This window comes from Lathyrus oleraceus, chromosome 6 (genome assembly GCF_024323335.1).
Source record: "Lathyrus oleraceus cultivar Zhongwan6 chromosome 6, CAAS_Psat_ZW6_1.0, whole genome shotgun sequence".
In the NCBI taxonomy this organism is placed as follows: Eukaryota; Viridiplantae; Streptophyta; class Magnoliopsida; order Fabales; family Fabaceae; genus Lathyrus; species Lathyrus oleraceus.
In genome coordinates, this window is record NC_066584.1 from 416023057 (window position 1) to 416046021 (window position 22965).

Genomic DNA, 22965 nt, shown 5'->3' on the forward strand with positions numbered 1-22965 from the left:
ATATATATTATATATATATATATATAATTTGCAAATAAAGTAGTAAGTTCCTTGAAAATAAAAACAATCAAACATTGCATTTAATGCATCATTTGCATAAGCAGGTTCCTCTTTTGCCAGATGTCTCATTGGTGTTTCTTCTACGCTTCAGCCAAGCTGACTCATCGGTATAATACTCGGCCAATCACTCCAGAATTATGGAACATCTTGAGCAAGAGAATAGAGATTTGAAAGAGGAGATCACCCGCCTGACTGCCATGATGGAGTCAGTTCTAGCCGCACAGAGCCAGTCTTCTCTAACACCTATAACTCCTCCTCCTCAGAGGACTGTCATTTCAGAGGTGGCTACCTCTATTGTTCCCGCAACCGCCGCTCATTTCGCGCCTGCCATGCCTGCCGGATTCCCGTGGGGAATGCCGCCAAACTTCGTGCCTGAGGGCTTTGCGCCCATATTTGCTTCCATGCAGGCATCTAGCCCGATCATGTCTGTGCCACCGCTTGTCGTGCATCCCTTACCTTGTGTGGAAGACACCATTTATCATTCCGAGCCATCTGAGGGCCCGGATGTATATGAAAAAATGGATGAGATGAAAGATCAATTTCTTGAGCTGCGCAAGGAGTTGAAAACTTTGAGAGGAAAAGATCTATTTAGGAAGAGTGCTGGTGAATTATGTCTGGTTCCGAATGTGAATATTCCAGTGAAGTTCAAAGTGCCTGACTTTGAAAAATACAAAGGAAACACTTGTCCGCTCAGTCATTTAGTGATGTATGCTCGCAATATGTCTACCCAAATAGACAACAATCAACTGTTGATCCACTACTTCTAAGACAATCTGACCGGTGTCGCGCTAAGATAATATACGGGGTTGGATAGTGTAAGTATCCACACTTTCAACGATTTGGGAGAAGCATTTGTAAAGAAGTACAAGTACAACGTTGATATGGCTCCCGACCGAGATCAGTTGAGATCACTATCTCAGAAGGACAAGGAAACATTCAAAGAGTATGCTTAGAGGTGGAGAGAGCTCGCTGCTCAGATCAACCCTCCTTTAGAGGAAAAGGAGATGGCCAAGATTTTTTTGAATACCCTTAGCTCATTTTATCATGAGAGGATGATCGCTAGTGCCCCCAGTGATTTTACCGAAATGGTAAATATGGGGATGAGGCTAGAAGAAGGTGTCCGAGAAGGACGGTTGTCTAAGGAGGAAGTAGTGTCCAGCAAGAGATATGGCAGCAGTTTTGGTAAGAAGAAGGATAATGAAACCAATGCAATTACTAGTGGGAGGAAGAGGAGGCCTCAGATTAGAAGAAGTCCACCACCCCGTCAACATCATCATCAAGTATCTTCGGTTATCCCTGTATTTTCAGCTATTCAATCAGCACCAGTTCAACAACAACAGCGTCAACAACAACAACCACAACAACGAACAAACACCTACAACAACAACAATACCAACAATCATCAACAACAGAATTTTGAGAGGAAGAAGGTCTCTTTCGACCCGATTCCTATGACATATGCAAAGCTTTACCCATCGTTGGTTCTCAAGAACTTGCTACAACCAAGAAACCCTCCGCAAGTACCTGAACCACTTCCCCGGTGGTACAAACCAGAACTCCGATGTGCTTTTCATCAAGGAGCACCCGGACATGACATTGAGAATTACTATCCACTCAAATATGAAGTTCAAAAGCTAGTGAAAAATGGAATGGTGTCCTTTGAGGACTGTGCACCCAACGTGAAAGCTAACCCACTACCCGCTCATGGAAATTCATTTGTTAACATGGTAGATGACTGCCCTGGGGAGTTCAAAGTGTTTGATGTCCATTTTATTTGAAGGTCTTTGGTGACGATGCATAAGGACATTTGCTTGGTGAGCGATTGTGAGCATGACCATGTTGGTTGTGCTATCTGCAGTGTTAATTCAAGAGGTTGTGAAATTGTGAAAAGGGACATCTAGCGGTTGATGGATGAGGGTATGATTCAGATTGTTCAATCTCGTCACTTAGGTGACAATGTGAATGTGATTGTTCCTGTGTTTAAGAATCCTGAGAGAGTGGTGATTTAGTATGATAGTAGCAACGGTAACAGTATCAACCAAAGATCGATAGCACCGTTGGTAATACGGTTGGCGGGCCCAGTCGCGTACTCATCCGATAAGATTGTTCCTTATCAGTATAATGCAACTATGGTGAAGGATGGCCAAGAGGTTCCATTACCTACAACCAATTCTGTCGTGAGCATTGTTGATGTTACAAAGGTGACCCGCAGTGGTCGAGTGTTTGGGCCGGTGTTCCCAAAAGATGTGGAAGATTCAATAATCAGTAAGAAGGTGGAAGTGCCTGCAGTAGATCCAATTAGTGCTTCAAAGCGTTAGTTTGGTGAATCCAGCAATCTGAAGACTAACATGATGAGGTACTTCGGTTAATAAAGAAAAGTGAGTTCAATATGGTGAAGCAACTGCTCCAAACCCCCTCGAAAATTTCAGTACTGTCTCTGCTTGTGAATTCAGAAGCACACAGAGAAGTACTGCAAAAAGTTCTTGAGCAAGCGTACATGGAACATGATGTTATGGTGGATCAGTTTGATCATATTGTGGCTAACATCACTTCCCGTAATATTCTCAGTTTCTGTAATGAAGAACTCCCTGAGGAAGGTAGGAATCATAACTTGGCTTTGCATATCTCCATGAATTGCAAAGATGACGCTTTGTCCAATGTTCTTGTTGACACCAGATCTTTGTTGAATATGCTACCAAAGTCAAAGTTATCAAAGATGTCATATCAAGGAACGCCTATGAGGTATAATGGCGTAATCGTCAAAGCTTTTGACGGTTCACACAAAACAGTGATATGTGAAGTGGACCTTCCAGTAAAGGTAGGCCCGAGTGACTTCCAGATTACTTTTCAAGTAATGGATATCCACCCGGCCTACAGTTGTCTGTTGGGAAGGTCATGGATCCACGAGGAGGGAGCTGTTTCCTCCATATTGCATCAGAAGCTCAAATTTGTTAAGAACGGGAAATTAGTCATTGTTGGCGGGGAGAAGGCGTTGTTGGTTAGCCACCTATCATCTTTCTCTTATGTTGAAGCTGAGGATGAGGTTGGAACTCCATTCCAAGCCTTATCTATTGATGTTGAAAGAGAGAGTTGGGGCACCTATTTCCTCATTGAAAGATGCAAAGAAGACTGTTGAAGAATGAAATGTCGACCAGTGGGGGCGAATGGTAGAGGTCTCCGATAACAAGAATAGAACCGGTCTAGGTTTTCAGCAAGGTTCGTCAGCTGCTAGATCAGAGGATATTCAACTTAGCTTCCGTAGAGGGTTCATTCATGGCAATGAACAACACTTAGTTGTCGTGCTAGAGGATGACTGCACCAATTTTGTGATGCATGGAAAGGCTTGCAATAATTGGATTGCTGTTGATATTCCTGTTATTATGCATCGATCTAAGTAATTGCTTTTATCTGTTTTTGAAAATCCTTCTCCTATGCCTAAGGGAGAAGTGAACATTGTTAGGCATTTTCAAATTTGATCATCAATAAAATATAATTCTATTCATCCACATCTATGATGTTTTTGTTTTTTACTTTTCGCTTTATTCTGAAAATGGTAATCACAAAAAACATAAATAAATAAATAAACTTGTCCATCTGCATAGTATTTGGTCAAATCAATTCTCTAAAATCAAAATATCAAATCATTATGCAGGTTGGTTTCTAACCCCATTGAATACAATGATCCTTCTCCTTCTCCAAATTTTTAATTCCCTGTGTTTGAGGCTGAAGAGGAAAGTGATGAAGAAGTGAGTGATGAATTGTCTCGTCTTCTTGAGCATGAAGGAAAAGTCATTCAACCATTCGAAGAGCAGATTGAGCTAGTCAACTTGGGTTTCAAGGATGATGTGAAGGAAGTCAAGATTAGGTCTCGACTGTGTCAAGATGTTAAGAAGGGGTTGATTGATCTTCTTCGAGAATATTCGGATGTGTTTGCTTGGTCCTATCAAGACATGCCTAGTTTGGATTCTAAGATTGTAGAGCATAGATTGCTGTTGAAGCCAGAATGCCCTCCGATCAAGCAGAAGTTGAGAAGAACCCATCCTGATATGACAATGAAGATTAAAGAAGAAGTGCAGAAGAAGATTGATGTTGCTTTCCTTGTTACTGTTGAGTATCCGCAGTGGGTAGCCATTATTGTGCATGCTCCGAAGAAAGATGGAAAAGTCCGTATGTGTGTTGATTATATATATTTGAATAAATCCAGTCCGAAAGATGATTTCCCTCTGCCACACATTGATATGTTGGTGTCATACCCTGATTTTGGTCATGAAAAAAAAACTGTCCCAATCAATCACTTTTTCTACTGTAAATGTTTGTGCTAAGACCCTTGGGGACGAACAACTTGCACTAGTTATTAGTCACTTTGTTGAGGGCCATAGTGGACCATTAAAGCATCACCTAATTACTAAGTATATATTTCCGTCTGCAATTGATAGAGGAGACTACTGGCTGGCTAGCCTTCTAGAGTGGGAATGGTGCAACTTACGTTGGAGGCCAGCAGCATGATCATTTATTTGTTTCTATTATTTCCAGCAGCATGATCATTTATTTGTTTCTATTATTTCTGGAAGCATGATCGTTCATTTGGTTCTATTATTTCTGGCAGCAAAGATCTACGAAATGCGTCTAGCTCACTTGGATCAGTTTCATTGAATAATAAATTTAACCATCACTTGGATCAGTTTCATTGAATAATAAATTTAACCATGATCACGGTTTAGCTAAATGGAACTGTTGAACCATAATGCTTTGCCCCTAGTGGGAACTTTGGTCAACATTTTATTTGTTCAAATACACAGTTTGATGAACAAAAAAGGTTTTCTTAAACAATTATGCTGCTGAAAGTCAACAGTCCATTGGTTACTGCAATCAATCATTACATGGTGGACAACAACATTCTTATGCCCGTAATGTTGGAAGATCATCTTTTGGGCGTCCTACTCATGCTCTGGTTACCTTTGGATTTGGTGGAAAAACTCATAATAATGAAAGATTCTAGTCTGTTGAACTCAACATATGGAAGTCAGAGTGCCGTACAGGGCTTAACATCTGTGTTACACTTGATAAAGTAGTTGAAATGGAAAGTTTATAATTTCAAAAATCTAAACTTTAAAAGCTGATAATCATAATCATATTTGAGGGTAGATTAGCAATGTGGAGTTCAAGCAGAGTCTCCAAAGAGGAATCAGATGAGGGTTTTGGAAGTTATGGATTCGCGTGTCAAACGTGCGTTACTCAGGATTTCTGTTGGACAGGTTGTAAGAAGGATTGAGTGTGTGGTGGTTCCATTTGAGCTAATGCAGCAACTCAAGGCTTCGGACTTTACGGATCAACAGGAGTATGTGATGACACTGAAATTCATCGTATTTTCGACTCCAATTTCGCATGCATTTTTGTAGTTTTATTGTTATTTTGTTGTGTTATTACTATGTTTCTCTTTGTTTTCAGGTTTTTACTTTAATCGGAGCCCCGATCGAGAAAAGGAGTGAAAAAGAGCTAAAACCCCTAAAATTCAGCATTTTGTACTTGTGGCTCCCACTGTGGCTGGCGCCATGGACCCTGTCATGACGTGTCCTAGCTCAACTGCCACGTTCCCCACTACTTCCACTAAGGCGCCACAGATTTGCCTTGTGGCGGGCGCCATGGCCTTGTCGCGGGCGCCACAAGAGGAAAAGTTTTCCCTCCCAAATTCAAACTGTAAGACGTCCTTGTCATTTCCATCATTTTGCTTGTCTATAAATAGAGACTCGAATTCATTTGTTTAATCACCCAAACTTAGAGCAGAGGAAGATCCAGAGCAAAATTAGTTTCACTTAGGCATATATTCAGTATTTTAAAGTGGTAATCGCTTCGCATTGGGGTGTTACCACAATTGTGTAATCGAGTTTTATGATCGAGTCTGTAATCGAGTTTGGAGCACTTTGGAAGGAAGTTAATCCTTCCGCCATTTTCATTTCCGCTTCGCATTTTATTCAACCCTCCGATTGGAGCAGGTTTTTATTACTTTGCCTTTATCTATTTTATTTATTTCTCGCACTGTCTTTACTTTATTTATTTCTCGCACTCACTTTACTTCATTTATTTCTCGCATTCGCTTTACTTTATTTATTTCCCGCACTCGCTTTACTTTATTTATTTTCTCGCACTCGCTTTACTTTATTTATTTCTCGCACTCGCTTTACTTTATTTATTTTCTCGCACTCGCACTACTTTTATTTACTTTCCGCACTCGCACTACTTTTATTTACTTTTTGCACTCACACTACTTTTATTTAAATTAAATTCACCTTTACTTTACCATGTCTAACTAAATCTATAAGGTTAGAATGTAAGGATCGTAATTGAACCGATAATCCGTACAATTGTTCGTAGAAACACTTAAGGGCTATTTTAACTTTCAACTTAAGTTTTCCCGCACTTAATTTTCGTTGGGTAAGATCAAAAGTCGTTCAACGTCCTTTTAAAATTAATTGTTTTTAACTATTTCAAAAATAGCGAAAGCGATTTGTTTAGTTCATTAGGAGTTTTTAACTTAAGAAGAAAAGAGACTTTAAAACTATTTTCGGACGCGTTTATAAGTTTAGAGTCTGGTTCGTGAGAACCTCTTTTGGTTAAGAAATCCAGGTTAAAATACTTTTCAACTTAGTCAAGATACTATATTTCTTAAAAATAGGTTTACTACTCTAATGCAATGCGCGCCTTTTTATAAGTGACAATAAGAGGGTTTGATTATGGAGTACAACTCGGTTCTGAATACGCGAAAGCGACAATTACTTTTAAATTAGTTCTTTTCAAAGTAGAAAACATTGTCCATAAGTAGTTCTATTAGCAAGTACTTGGATTATTAATTGATTATGTGAATTACATTCGAACCTGTCTTTATAAATTGAACTTTATTTAATACTTTACTTTTCATTGCACACTCTAAAAACCCCTATTTTGATTGCCTTTGATAAACACCATAACAATAGATAACGATAGATTGACACTTGGTCTCCGTGGATTCGACAATCTTTTATATTACTCTGATGCGTTCGTATACTTGCGAAAAGCACGCATCAAGTTTTTGGCGCCGTTGCCGGGGACCAATTTCGTAAAATTTCATTACCCTGTTGTTATATCGTTTAGACTTAGGCTATTTCCCACCGGTCAATGCGAAAAGCTCGCAGCACCGGAAGCTTAGTATACCCTCTAGCGAAACCTGAACGTTACGCTCACGCACGTTTATTCTTTCATAGAATTAGGAGAGCTATGGCCGAAGATCAAAACCAAAGACCTCTTAAGGACTTCGACCAACCATCCAACGAATAACCTAGTTTTAGTATAGTAAACCCAACCATCCCAGCTAATAATTTCGAGCTTAAACCCTCAATGTTGCAACTAGTGCAACAGAGATAATTCGCAGGTCTCGCTACTGAGAACCCAAACCAACATTTAAAAATCTTTCTTCAATTAGCAAACACTTTTAAAACCAATGGAGCTTCTCCTGAGGCAATCCGTTTAAGATTATTCCCTTTTTCCCTTAGAGATAAAGCCCTATCATGGTTAGATTTCCTTCCACCCAATTCCATTACGACTTGGGATAACCTTAGAAGATTTTTCCTTACTAGATACTTTCCCCCGAGTAAGACCTCCGTTCTTCGAAATCATATAACTAGATTTACCCAAAACCAAGGAGAATCGTTGTTCGAAGCTTGAGAGAGATATAAAGAGTTGTTAAGAGAATGCCCATATCATGGTTTAGAAAATTGGTTAATCATTCAAACCTTCTATAATGGACTTCACTATAACACTAAGATAACCATCGACGCTGCCGCAGGCGGTGCACTGATGAACAAACCTTATCCTGAAGCTAGTGCCCTCATCGAAGATATGGCTCAAAACCATCAATCATGGGGAGTCGAACGAGCGACAGTTGAGAAGAAGGAAGCCCAAGGAGGAGTGCATGAACTAAGCTCTATAGACATGATGCAAGCTAAAATGGATGCATTAGCCCTTAAGGTCGAGCATATGTGCATAAACCCGAATACTGCAGCCGCAGTTTCGTCGGATTGTGAGATATGTGGAACCAAAGGACACCAATCTGCAGAATGCAGTCTATTAAACGAAACCCACTCTGAGCAAGTGAACTACACCCAAGGGAACCCATATTCGAATACCTATAACCCTGGATGGAGGAATCACCCAAACTTCTCCTATAAAAACAATAACCCTATCCAAAATAATGTGCCTCCGAGACAAACAGGTTACCAAGCCCCAAGATCAAATCAACCTATGCAATTTGTACCGCCAAAGCCGAGCCTTGAGAAAATTATGGAAAATTTTATCACTGCTCAAACCCAACAAAACAAGGAGTTCATGAACCAAAACATTCATGTTAACGAATTGATTACTCAGTTAGGGACCAAGGTTGACCAAATAGTTACTCATACCAAGATGCTTGAAACCCAAATCTCTCAGGTAGCTTTAAACCAATCCCCTCAGACTACACCTGGAGGACAGTTCCCTGGACAACCTCAACAAAATCCGAGAGGGCAAGCCAATGCCATTACCCTACAAAGTGGGAACGCTTATGATGAGCCACCAAACCCAAGATTGAGCGAACCCGAAACTTCTAAGGAATATACCGAACCCACGGACAATGTAAAGGAACTAGAGGAATCTGAAAAACAGGAAGGTCAAGAAAAAGGAGAAAAACCTAAAGATAAAACTTACATACCACCCCCGCCATATAAACCACCTATACCATATCCGCAAAGACTCAAACAAACCCAGATCAATAACCAATACCAAAAATTTATTAAAGTTATAGAAAAACTTCACGTAGAAATCCCTTTTACAGAAGCCATTACCCAAATACCTTCTTATGCAAAGTTTCTCAAAGACATCCTTACCAATAAACGTAGACTAGACGATCCGAAGCCTTTGGAATGCAATGCCATTTCCGAGAATAAGTTAGCCAAAAAAGATAAAGATCCTGGAAATTTCTCAATTCCTTGTCTTTTGGGTAGTCATGTCATCGAAAAAGATTTTCTAGACTTAGGAGCTAGTGTGAGCTTAATGCCTTTAGCAGTTTGTGAGAGGTTAAACTTAGGAGAATTACAGCCCACTAAGATGTCACTTCAGTTAGCCGATAGATCTGTTAAATATCTGATAGGCATTTTAGAAGATGTCCCTGTTAGGATAGGTAAGTTATTTATCCCTACTGATTTCATTGTCATGGACATCAAAGAGGACAGTGATATACCAATCCTTCTAGGTAGACCATTCTTATCGACTGCAGGAGCCATAATAGATGTCAAGAGAGGAAAGTTGACCTTTGAGGTAGGTGACGAGAAAATTGAATTTATACTTTCGAAATTTCTTATGGCACCTGTGATGGGAGACGCATGTTATGCCTTAGATATCATTGATGTATGTGTTAGGGAATTAGAACAAGAAGAAATTATAAAAACAATTAAGTTACCATCAACTCTCATAATGGAAGATGATGACTTTAAGAAACCCTACATCGATGATAACCTTTACGAATGTTTATCCCTTACCCCAGATCCTATGCCATGCCCTAAGAAACCAACCTTAGAACTTAAGGAACTGCCTAAGAATCTGAGATATGAGTTCCTCGATGAAGAGATGAACCGTCCAGTTATAGTCAGTGCTACCTTGAGCCAAGAGGAAACGAACCAACTTTTAGACATTTTACGAAGATATCCCTCAGCCTTAGGATATAATATCTCTGACCTGAAAGGTATAAGCCCATCCGTATGCATGCATCAGATTTCGCTCGAAGAAGACTCAAAACCCTCCAGAGAAAATCAGAGAAGAATAAACCCTATAATGAGTGATGTTGTTAAAAAGGAAGTTCTTAAGTTACTTGAGGCAGGTATAATCTATCAGATCTCGGATAGTAAGTGGGTGAGCCCTGTGCATGTAGTACCTAAAATGGGAGGCATCACAGTCGTGCAGAACGATAAAGGCGAACATGTAGCAAAACGATTAGAAGGAGGATGGCGGATGTGTATAGATTATAGAAAATTAAATAAAGCAACCAGGAATGATCACTTCCCTTTACCATTTATAGACCAGATGTTGGAGCGTCTAGCCAGACACTCTTACTTCTACTATCTAGATGGATACTCGGGATTCTTCCAAATACCTATCCACCCCGAAGATCAAGAAAAAACTACCTTTACATGCCCTTATGGAACTTTTGCCTACAGACAAATGCCATTCGGCCTCTGTAATGCCCCAGCTACTTTCCAACGCTGCATGATGTCAATCTTTGCAGATTACCTAGATGGTATCATGGAAGTGTTTATGGATGATTTCTCGGTTTGCGGATTTGATTTCCACAATTGTCTTGCTAACCTTGAGAAAATCCTGGAGAGATGCGTGGAGGTGAACCTTGTGATAAATTGGGAAAAGTGTCATTTCATGGTGACCGAAGGAATTGTTTTAGGACATATAGTTTCCGAAAAAGGTATAGAGGTAGATAGAGCTAAGATAGAAGTTATAGAAAACCTAAAACCACCCAAAACTATCAGAGAAGTCCGAAGCTTTCTTGGACACGCTGGATTCTACCGGCGTTTTATTAAGGATTTCTCCAAGATAACTAAACCTTTAACTGGACTTTTAATGAAAGATGCTGAATTCATTTTCGATGAAAAATGTAATGACACATTTAACCTTTTGAAGCAAGCATTAGTATCTTCACCCATTATGAAACCACCTGATTGGTCAGAACCTTTTGAGATAATATGCGTTGCTAGTGATTATGCGGTTGGGGCCGTTCTAGGACAAAGGAAAGATAAAAAATTACATGCCATTTATTATGCCAGTAGAACCGTAGACGCTGCCCAACTTAACTACGCAACAATTGAAAAGGAATTACTCGCTGTAGTCTTTGCTATAGACAAATTTAGATCTTATCTAGTAGGAGCAAAAATTATAGTTTACACTGATCATGCTGCCATTCGTTACCTATTAAGTAAAAAAGATTCCAAGCCCAGGTTACTCCGATGGATTCTATTACTACAAGAGTTTGATTTAGATATAAGAGATAAAAAAGACACTGAAAATGTAGTAGTCGATCACCTCTCTAGGCTAGAACATCTAAAACCAGAACTAGTACCCATAAATGATGATTTCGCCTATGATAGACTGATAGCTAGACTAGAAACCATTGAAGATGATAACCTAAGCATTCATGAGCACTTCCAAAATTCCTTAGCAGTAAGTAACGTACCATGGTACGCAGACTTTGTTAATTACCTAGTTGCTGATATCGTACTCCCTGATCTTGACTACCACCGCAAGAAGAAATTCTTCCACGATGTGAGAACACTTTATTGGGACGAACCACTCCTTTTCAAAAGGGGAAAATATGGCATTTTTCGCCATTGCGTTCCAGAAGAGGAGGTAAATAGTATAATAGAGCATTGTCATTCTACACCCTATGGTGGACATGCGAGCACCTCTAAGACATACGCCAAGATTCTTCAAGCTGGCCTATTCTGGCCTACCATGTGGCGTGATGTCTATGCTTGCATTGTCAAATGTGATAGATGCCAACGCATACGAAACATTTCAAGGCGTGACGAAATGCCTCTAAGAAACATTCAGGAAGTAGAACTCTTCGACGTATGGGGTATAGATTTCATGGGACCTTTCCCACCATCCTTAGGAAACAGGTATATCTTAGTAGCTGTAGACTACATGTCTAAGTGGATTGAAGCCATAGCTGCACCCACAAACGACACTAGGGTGGTGATTAAACTATTTAAAAACTATATATTCCCTAGATTTGGAACACCACGTTTAGTCATAAGCGATGGAGGATCACACTTCATATCGAGAATATTTGATAAACTTTTAAGAAAATATGGAGTTAGGCATAGAGTAGCAACACCATACCACCCACAGACTAGTGGCCAAGTAGAAGTATCCAATAGGGAGATAAAACAAATCCTAGAAAAAACTGTTTCAATATCTAGGAGAGACTGGTCTCAGAAGCTTCAAGAAGCATTATGGGCCTATAGAACTGCTTTTAAAACCCCTATAGGAACAACTCCCTACCAACTAGTCTATGGAAAATCCTGTCACTTACCTTTCGAATTAGAGCATAAGGCCTATTGGGCCATTAAAACTTTGAATTTAGACTACCTAACCGCTGGAGAAAAGTGTATCCTTGACATTCATAAACTAGAAGAACTTAGGCAATCTGCCAACGAGAATGCAAAAATATTCAAAGAGAGAACAAAAGCCTGGCACGACAAAAGAATAGTAAAGAAAAACTTCAATATAGGTGACACTATTCTCCTTTTTAACTCTAGGTTACGACTCTTCCCTGGGAAGCTACGCTCAAGATGGACTGGCCCTTTCGAAGTATCCAAGATTCTGAGATCCGGAGCCGTAGAAATCAAGAACGAAACCTGTAGTCCATTCATTATAAATGGACAAAGACTGAAGCTCTACGAAGGAGGAGACATTCCAGCATACTACTCAAGCCACACTCTGATTGATCCACCGATTCCTACTACTACAGGTGTATAAATTCTGATCGTCAAGCTAATGACGTTAAACAAGCGCTGCGTGGGAGGCAACCCATGGTTTTTCATTTTACTTTTTCGCATTTATTTAATTTAATTTAATTTTATTTTTATTTTCACCAAGACTAAACATTTGAATGGTTTGTATTTTCAGGACCCCTTTCCTAACTTTTATAGGATGCAGGATTTCGACGATATGCACGTAGCCTATAGAGATCATGCTCAGAGAGAGCGCTACATCGCTCTGTATCAGCGCCCTATGGCGCCCACACGTTATCCAGATCAGCACTGTATGGAGGCACTGGGTATTGAGCCTAGTATTCGATTTCTGAGCCACCAGCTTCATTGGGACGAGTTCGCTGACGACCTGAGTAACATCTACAGGAACTTGACATTGGAGTTCCTCAGTTCATTTGATTATGACCCGTACTCTGGACCGGATGGGTATGCTACTTTCAGGCTTTTTGGAGTTGAGTACTCTTTCAGCCAGAAAGAGTTCGGCGACCTATTGGGTTTCCAGACCACTCCTGACGCTATCCCCGAGACACCTATGGGATACTTTCTGGGTAAGGAGGTGGAAAAGTTCTGGAGTGATATATCAGGTGGAGGGAGCCAGGATCCATCTACACAACTGTCCCAGGCTATACATAACCCTGCTTTTAGATACTTCCAAATGATATTGGCATATTCCTTCCTAGAAAAACCGGATGCTGAGACTAGGGGTGTTCAAAACCAAACCAACCCAATAGAAAACCGCAAAGCATACCAAACCAAACTGAAACCGCAAAAAACCGCATTTGATTCGGATTCGTTTGGGTCATTTTTAATAAAACGGCACGGTTTGGTTTGGTTTGCGGTTTGTATTTTGCAAACCGAACTAAACCAAACCAAACCGCATTATGTTACAACCCAAAGTTCACTTATCCCACATCCAACCCAAACCTCAAACCTAGTATGCCTTAACCTTACAATTACAAACGATTTTCTCTTAATCACACTTAGGGTTTCAATTTCAAGCTTATTAAATCTCTCATAGTAGTATCACACATTCTTCTCATCTTCTTTTCCATGTAGGTCTCGCCTATTCTACTATAATAAGTTCTCTATTATGTTCTTTCTTTTTTATCTTTTATGTTACTATTTTCTCTTCCAATTATGTTTTTATTGCACTTTTCTTCTCAATCTCGCATCTCTTATGTTCTTTTTTTCATATTCTCTAATCTCTCATCTCATATGTTTTTTTATGTTTTATTATAATGTCTTTGATATTATTTTATGCTACTATTTATATTTGTCTTTTATTCCACTTTTGTCTAATCTGGTTTTTTGTATATTAAATGAAACACTTTTGTCTAAATATGATGAATTTTGATGTTATTTAGTAATATATGAATGACTAAATACAAAGTTATGTCGTTATAAAAAATATTATAAAAATGACTCAATATAAATATTATAAAAAACCGAACCAACCGAACCAACCCAAACCGCATTGATTTGGTTTGGTTTGGTTTGGTTTTATTTCTATAAGTCAACCGAACCAAACCGAACCGCATGCTTTTTTCTCTTGCGGTTCGGGTGATTTTTATCGCAAAAACCGCCCAAACCGCACCGCGAACACCCCTAGCTGAGACATTACTGAGTGAAGAGGAGATCTTCCTACTATTTTGTGCATCCCAATCTCGCCAGTAGCATGTGAGAACTTTCTGTTATCTGGCCTCAGCGGTGCTTCCAGATCGACCAAAGGAGTCATCCATGCTGGAGGGATCATTACACAGATTGCTATCACTTTAGGTCTATCTCGCGAGCTGTTACATCTCCGGACCTATTGTGGATACACTACCATGGATATCGACTTCTGTTTGACCAGAGGGTTGATGAGGAGATCCTCTTTCCACCCATGTCAGTTTAGATTGCTGGTCGACAGCGAGGCGATTCATTATTTTACACTACCTAATCCTATGATGACTAGTGTGCATGATCTAGCAAAGTGGAGTTATGCTCTAGAGGGCCAGGGGGAGACTATCGAGGAGCCGAGATCACCACCTATTGCTGAATATACACCTACACCACCTTCTCCCAGGATCACTGTATTCTCTAACAATCTATCATTGCAGACCCCGGACATCCGCACCCAGATTGCAGAATTTCGTAGAGAGATCGTAGAGCTTAGACAGGACGTGGTTGACCTCACCTTACAGATGGGAGTATTTGATCTCACTCACGCTACCGAGGCCGATTGTTTATACCAGGAGATCGCAGAGCTCAGGCAGGAGGTAGCCATGCTCCGTGGATCTACTCAGGAAGACGAACCCCCTACTATATGATCTTACCATTTCATTTCATTTTATCTCTTTTTATGCTTATATTTCTCGCATTTACATAACTTATTTTATATCATTGCATTTGGGATATTTTATTAACTATGTCAGCACATTGATATTTCTACATATATATATATATTATATTATATATATATATATATATATATTATATATATATATATAATATATTATATATATATATATATATTTATTTATGTTTGTTTTTTTTTTATTTTTTTATTATAATTGTTTATTTAATTTTTTTATTCTAATGTTTTAAATTTTATTTTTTATAAAAATTATGCAAGCCTCATGTTACTAGGAAATTACAAGACAAACGTTATACGGACCCCCCAAGCCAAAAAGACAACGAGAAGCCCAAGCTAAAGGACCAAAATCCGGCCCAGCCGAATTTTGCCTTGTGGCGTCCGCCATAAACCCTGTGGCGCCCGCCACAGCGTCTGTATAAGCTCGGGGCAGACTCCTTTTCTTCACCATTTTTACACCTTCAAACCTTCAAACCCATTTTTTCACCTAGCAAAAACGTCCTGGAACCCCACAAAAGCTCCCACCTTTCTCATCCTCACACCATACAAATCATTTTCCCGATTTCCATTTTCATTTTCATCCGTCAAATTTCTTAAAAATCCAACCTTTTTACAAGCCCACTTCATCTTCTTCGTCACATTACAAGAGCTACACAATGTAGTTTAATGGATTTATTCTTCGAGGAGGGAAACCGGGAGATAGGAAAAGGAAGAGTATCGAACAGTTGCAAAATCGGGAGATCCTCCCGACAAGGTATGTTGATGAAAATTGTCTCTACACTTTGGGTATCTATCATATCATATTTTATTTATTAGATAATTTAGGTTTGCATAGTATCTTTTCAAACAAAGAACCTACCTATGAGCGATTGGCAATCGAATTTTTAAGTTCTTTAATCTATATTGTCAATCCTAACACTGCTAGCATAGTTGGTACTGTCCGATTTAAAATGTTTGCTGTTGAATATGAATTCAATACCGACGAACTAGCAGGCTTGTTAGGAATCCCTCATGGGGATGGTGTTATTTGTGAGGCCCCTTTGGATTCAGATTGGTCAGTCGAGGTGTTTTCCTTCTGGCAGAGATTGTCAAACACTTCCATAAATTCCTTTGAAGGAATTCTTGCCTCGACTATCCATAACCCGGCCATCAGAGTTTTCAGATATCTGTTGGCATGTACTATTTTTGGCCGGGAGAATCCAAATAAGGTAAATGCTAGAGAGCTTCTATTTTTGCAAGGAAGCCTCACAAATAGAATAATTAATTCGGTCCCGTTCATGCTCGCGCATATGGCTTTAACTTTAAATAAAGCGGGACCGATTATTTTCGGAGGATTGATTATGTCTATTGCTCGGGCGCTTAACCTGAACAATGAGATAGATACCCTAAACCCCTTACCTCCTCGCACAATTAACCTAAAATTTCTGAGAGACATGAAATTGTGCCGATTGAGGAGAGAAGGAGGCTATGTTCTTATGGTTCATGGTGTAGCTATCCCATCTGTTGTTTTACCATGCACTAGATGCTCCACCTGTTTTGGGTCCTCTTCCTCCTAATGTTCCTGATGAGGAGGGACACGACACTGATGAAGAATATGATCGGACAGAGAGATCTCCCGTACCTGATATGTCCCTCCACCATCCTTCACCACCACACACTGCACCATCTTCTTCTTTTGCAGGTACTGCTCCTGGCTTCTATATTACAGAAGAGATGTGGCGTGACCACATGGCTAGAGAGCAAAGGCGTGACGACCTACTCTCTACCATCCAACAACAACTGGCGGATAACATGAGCTTCATGCAAGAATCGCAGCGGAGGACGGATAGATCCTATGACACTGTTTTATAGTACCTGCAAACGATCACAAACACGCAAGCCCGTCAGCAACAATACCACCGTCAACGTACTGCACTCATCGAAGCCACTCAAGCTTCCATTATGGGTAACCTTCAAGAAGTGAGGACTGCTCAGGATGCCTTACGGGCCAGGATGGATCAGAGAGACCGTCGTCGTACCCGATCCCGTCCCCCACCTCAGGATGGCGAAGGCACCAGTGGTCAGCAGTAGGTTGTCAGGTAACTCTTCCCTTATCTTATTTCGAAACATTGGGGACAATGTTTGATTTAAGTGTGGGAGGAGACTTTATCGCTTTTCTTTGCTGTTTTTAGATAATTTGTTTATTTTTATTGCCTTTAAGTTGTTATTCTTCTTTTAGTTTAAGTGTCTTAGATAATGCATGAGTCTGACGAGTCATCAAATATAGTGTATCTTTAGTACAGTCTAATCTCCCCATACCTTTAGCCCTACCAAAAAAATTTTGCAAAAGAAAACAGTGTTATTCTGAAAGTTTTTGGGTTTTTAAGACGGGTTTAAGTAAGGATGCGGTGACTTAGGAGAACTTTGCGAAACATCAGTATTGTTTTAGCACCATAAACTTCGTAAATATAGGAATCATTCCCGAAATCCCATATACCATGGCCTTAATCATCATTTCAGTATAAGTCCTCAGTAGTTTATCTCAACAGTCAGCTCCAACCTACGCATCCTCTACGTAGGGGACCAATGAACATAAGTGAATGATCCAGTGAAATAAATAAATAAAAGAAAGCAAAAAAGGCAAATCCGGTATAGGTGACCCTCACAAAGTCATTTAAACCAAAGAATTGTAAAAATTTGCTACAAAAAGAAAAAGATAAAGAAAAAGAAAAAGAAAAAGAAAAAGAAAAAGAAAAAGAAAAAGAAAAAGAAAAACTTACCCGCTGTTGGTTGGTTCAGAGGTATCTGGCACTGAACTCGGTAGGGAGGATTACGATCCGATCCCCCACAACTGCAGTTGGGTCAAATAAAAGGGTTTACACATATTTATGTGCCAGGAACCCCATGTTTGGATCATAATCACTAACAGGTCACTCTGCTATGAAGCATGTACGGATAACGGGCTTAATGTGATTGCGCATGAATGAAAAGGACACAAAAAGAGATGAAGAGGCAGACCTAGGAATTATGGGATAATATGGGTTGGTTAATATAGGAATGGAGTTTATGTCCATGTATTTGCGGATTAGTGTCATCATGATACTCTTAGTTCACTCAGTTAGTACCTATCACTGCATCCCAACTTGAACTTAGAACCTTTTTAACCCGAAGCAGTCGCTTACACTAGTTTTTCTTCTATGAGCTTTTTAATGTTTTTCTTGAGGACAAGCAAAGGTTTAAGTGTGGGAGAGTTTGATGACACTGAAATTCACCGTATTTTCGACTCCAATTTCGCATGCATTTTAGTAGTTTTATTTTTATTTTGTTGTGTTATTACTATGTTTCTCTTTGTTTTCAGGTTTTTACTTTAATCGGAGCCCCGATCGAGAAAAGGAGTGAAAAAGAGCTAAAAACCCTAAAATTCAACATTTTGTACTTGTGGCTCCCACTGTGGCTGGCGCCATGGACCCTGCCATGACGTGTCCTAGCTCAACTTCCCTCAATTGCCACGTTCCCCACTACTTCCACTAAGGCGCCACAGATTTGCCTTGTGGCGGGCGCCATGTCCTTGTGGCGGGCGCCATAAGAGGAAAAGTTTTCCCTCCCAAATTCAAACTGAAGGGCGTCCTTGTCATTTCCATCATTTTGCTTGCCTATAAATAGAGACTCGAATTCATTTGTTTAATCACCCAAACTTAGAGCAGAGGAAGATCCAGAGCAAAATTAGTTTCACTTAGGCATATATTCAGTATTTTAAAGTGGTAATCGCTTTGCATTGGGGTTTTACCACAATTGTGTAATCGAGTTTTGTGATCGAGTCTGTAATCGAGTTTGGAGCACTTTGGAAGGAAGTTAATTCTGCCGCCATTTTCATTTCCACTTCACATTTTATTCAACCCTCCGATTGGAGCAGGTTTTTATTACTTTGCCTTTATCTATTTTATTTATTTCTCGCACTGTCTTTACTTTATTTATTTCTCGCACTCGCTTTACTTTATTTATTTCTCGCACTCGCTTTACTTTATTTATTTCCCGCACTTGCTTTACTTTATTTATTTTCTCGCACTCGCACTCGCTTTACTTTATTTATTTCTCGCACTCGCTTTAATTTATTTATTTTCTCGCACTCGCACTACTTTTATTTACTTTCCGCACTCGCAGTACTTTTATTTACTTTCCGCACTCGCACTACTTTTATTTACTTTCCGCACTCGCACTATTTTTATTTAAATTAAATTCACCTTTACTTTACCATGTTTAACTAAATCTATAAGATTAGCATGTAAGGATCGTAATTGAACCGATAATCCGTACAATTGTTCGTAGAAACACTTAAGGGCTATTTTAACTTTCAACTTAAGTTCTCCCGCACTTAATTTCCGTTGGGTAAGATCAAAAGTCGTTCAACGTCCTTTTAAACTTAATTGTTTTTAAATATTTCAAAAATAGCGAAAGCGCTTTGTTTAGTTCAATAGGAGTTTTTAACTTAAGAAGAAAATATATTTTAAAACTATTTTTGGACGCGTTTATAAGTTTAGAGTCTGGTTCGTGAGAACCTCTTTTGGTTAAGAAATCCAGGTTAAAATACTTTTCAACTTAGTCAAGATACTATATTTCTTAAAAATAGGTTTACTACTCTAACGCAATGCGCGCCTTTTTATAAGTGACAATAAGGGTTTGATTAGGGAGTACAACTCGGTTCTGAATACGCGAAAGAGACAGTTCCTATTAAATTAGTTCTTTTCAAAGTAGGAAACATTGCCCATAAGTAGTTCTATTAGCAAGTACTTGGATTATTAATTGATTATGTGAATTACATTTGAACCTGTCTTTATAAATTGAACTTTATTTAATACTTTACTTTTCATTGCACACTCTAAAAACCCCTATTTTGATTGCCTTTGATAAACACCATAACAATAGATAACGATAGATTGACACTTGGTCTCTGTGGATTCGACAATCTTTTATATTACTCTGACGCGTTCGTATACTTGCGAAAAGCACGCATCAGTATGATGAATGGCAGAAGAGGACTCTCAAGGTTCTGGAGGCTGGTTTAATTTTGCATCCTTATATACCTTTGGATAAATCCAACTCTGCTGGGCAGAGGCTATGGCAGAGGTTACGACAGATTATTCATGGTGCTTTGGATAGGCCCATTGAAACTGGGAAGAACAATGAGCCCATGCAGGTTCTTTGTAGTGCTGTTATGACTCTTGCAAATAGATCTTATGATGGATCTCTCACTGATTCATGCCACTGGGCAGATGGGATTCCATTGAATCTCAGGCTTTATGAAATGCTTCTATAGTCCTTCTTTGATGTTAATGATGAATCATCAATTATTGATGATTTTGATGAGCTAATGGAACAAATTAAGAAGACCTGGGCAATACTTAGATTAAACCAGACGTAGCATAGTCTTTGTTTTACTTGGGTTTTATTTCATCGATTCGTTGCTACTGGCCAGGTGGATTTGGAGCTTTTGTCTGATGTTAATGGCCATCTAGCTGAAGTTGCAAAATATGCAAAGACAACAAAAGATTCCGAGTATTCCAAAATTTTGAGTTCGACGTTGACTTCAATATTGGGATGGGCAGAGAAAAGGCTTCTTGCATACCATGAAACTTTTGATAGTGGTAATGTTGAAACTATGGAGGGCATAGTCTCTTTAGGGGTAGCAACAACTAAGATATTGCTTGAAGACATATTTAATGAGTATCGCAGGAGGAGAAAAACTGAAGTCAACGTGGCCCGGGAAAGAATTGAAACTTAAATAAGGTCATCTCTCCGTACTGCCTTTTCCCAGATAATGGAGAAAGCAGACTCAAGTAGGAGGGCATCAAGAAACCAGCCAAATGCCCTCCCTCTCCTTGCCATTCTTGCAAAGGATGTAGGCAGCCAGACAATGAATGAAAAGCTAGTGTTTAGCCCGATACTCAAGAGATGGCATCCTTTGGCAACAGGTCTTACTGTGGCTACCCTTCATGCATGCTACGGAAATGAAATGAAGCAATTCATTGCAGGTATCACAGGATTAACCCCAGATGTTGTTCAAGTGTTAAGAGCAGCAGACCAGTTGGAGAAAGACCTTGTGCAGATAGCTGTTGAGGATTCAGTAGACAGTGATGATGGTGGCAAAGTAGTAATTCATGAGATGCCTCCTTACGAGGCTGAAGGTGCAATTTCCAATCTTGTAAAAATATGGATAAAGACTAGAATAGACAGACTAAAAGACTGGGTTGATAGAAATCTTCAACAAGAGCTTTGGAGTCCACAAGCAAATCAGGAAGGATACGCCCCGTCTTCTGTTGAAGTTCTACGAATCATAAATGAGACTCTGGATGCATTCTTTCAGCTTCCAATACCAATGCATCATGCATTGCTTCCTGATGTGATGCATGGCCTTGATAGATGCCTTCAATATTATGTTGCTAAGTCAAAATCTGGCTGTGGATCACAAAATACATTTATTCTAACAATGTCGTCACTGACGAGATGCACTATTGGCTCAAAATTTCAAGGCTTTGGGAAGAAAAAAGAGAAATCTCCAAATCCTCAGAAGAGAAACTCTCAGGTTGCAACAAATGGTGAATTTGCTCGTGCTCTTTCTTTTGGAGCTTTCAGTTGATACAAGAACCCTGCAACAAATCCATAACAAAATCACAGCAACATCAACATACCAACCAAATCATGACCAAACAGGCTTTGTAATAATTGATGTTTTAATTGAAACATTTACCAAATTTCACTGCTGCAGAATTTCTTTGGATGAAGCAAAACGCACCGCAGTAATTCACCTGTTACCAACAGTAATAGGTTAGGACAAGGATTGGAGAGGAACCACCAAGTTTGGGTGAACAATGTCAGAGTACTCGCGCTCCACCACGAGGACAGTTGCCTAAACTTTCGACCACTACCAACGTTGAAAAGGACAGAAGAGAGGGACCACAAAGAGGATTTTTGGAGGCCTCTCACAATCTGGACGACTGCAAAAGGAGAACAAAGAGCATCAGCCAAAACGCTAGGAATTGAATTCAACGGCAAGAGAAGAAAAAACCCTAAACGAATTCTAATCGAAACCCTACTGATTTCCAGCTGCCACCACTGAACACGAAGAGAGTAGCCGCTACTATTCACTAACAAGGAATGAAGAATTATGCAAAACAAAAAAAACATAGGACGAACGAGAAGTGATACCTTCATCCGTCAGTGAATCTCGCCGTAACTGGTTAGCTTCCTTTCCGAGTTTCTATTTCCATTTTTTTGATTTTGCTTTACATTATTCTGAGAGGACTGGTTGCGTTCCGATTTAGCTTTCTTGAAGCTTCCATTTGATTTAGCTTTGTATCCGTCTCCCATGTGTGTTTGTTTGGTTATCTTGTTGTTAAAATTTTTGATGTTCAAAATGGAAAGAAAATGAATATTTGGGGATGAATAAATGAGTTTGTTTCTTTCGGAAATCGCAGATGAAGTTTTGATTGTGAGCTTTATTCCCTATCCTATTTGTTCATTTTCTATGTTGTTTCATTTATTTGGTTTATCCAAAAGGTCAAGGTGTTTGGACCGATGAACAAGGATTGCTACCCAATGCATTGGCTTTTCGTTTTCCTGTATACTCATTGATTATTGTCAGCCACGCATCATAAATGCCGACAGTTGGCATGGTCATGAGAGATCTCTTCTGCTTCCGTCACCCAACAACCATGCGGCTAGGGTGACCGTTGGGCTTTTGACTTTTTCTCATTTTTGTGATATGGCCACTACTTCGTGGGCTTTGGGTTTGACATACTCTAGCGGCCCATTTCATTTTTTTAGTTAGTTTTTTTTATTATTATTATTTTTATTTGTTCTTGTTTATATGTTTGGTCGCTGTTAGCCTAACAGTTGACCGCCTATGGCTGGGTGGAGGGGAAGGAGTCTCTTCTCCCCTTGTGTGGTGGGTTCGATCCTTGTCCATGTCATTTTCTATTTATTTCATTATTTTATCATTTTTGATTATTA

At 39.5% G+C, this 22965-nt stretch overlaps 1 non-coding gene and 1 pseudogene across 1 annotated transcript; one reads left to right on the plus strand and one right to left on the minus strand.

Moving 5' to 3' along the window:
• Positions 1-260: 260 nt before the first annotated feature.
• On the plus strand, positions 261-21592 carry LOC127095986 (protein unc-13 homolog; annotated as a pseudogene).
• Positions 7696-7802, minus strand: LOC127099807 (small nucleolar RNA R71). Its single transcript, XR_007794275.1, has one exon. It is a non-coding gene; the product is annotated as a small nucleolar RNA R71 (small nucleolar RNA).
• Positions 21593-22965: the final 1373 nt, after the last annotated feature.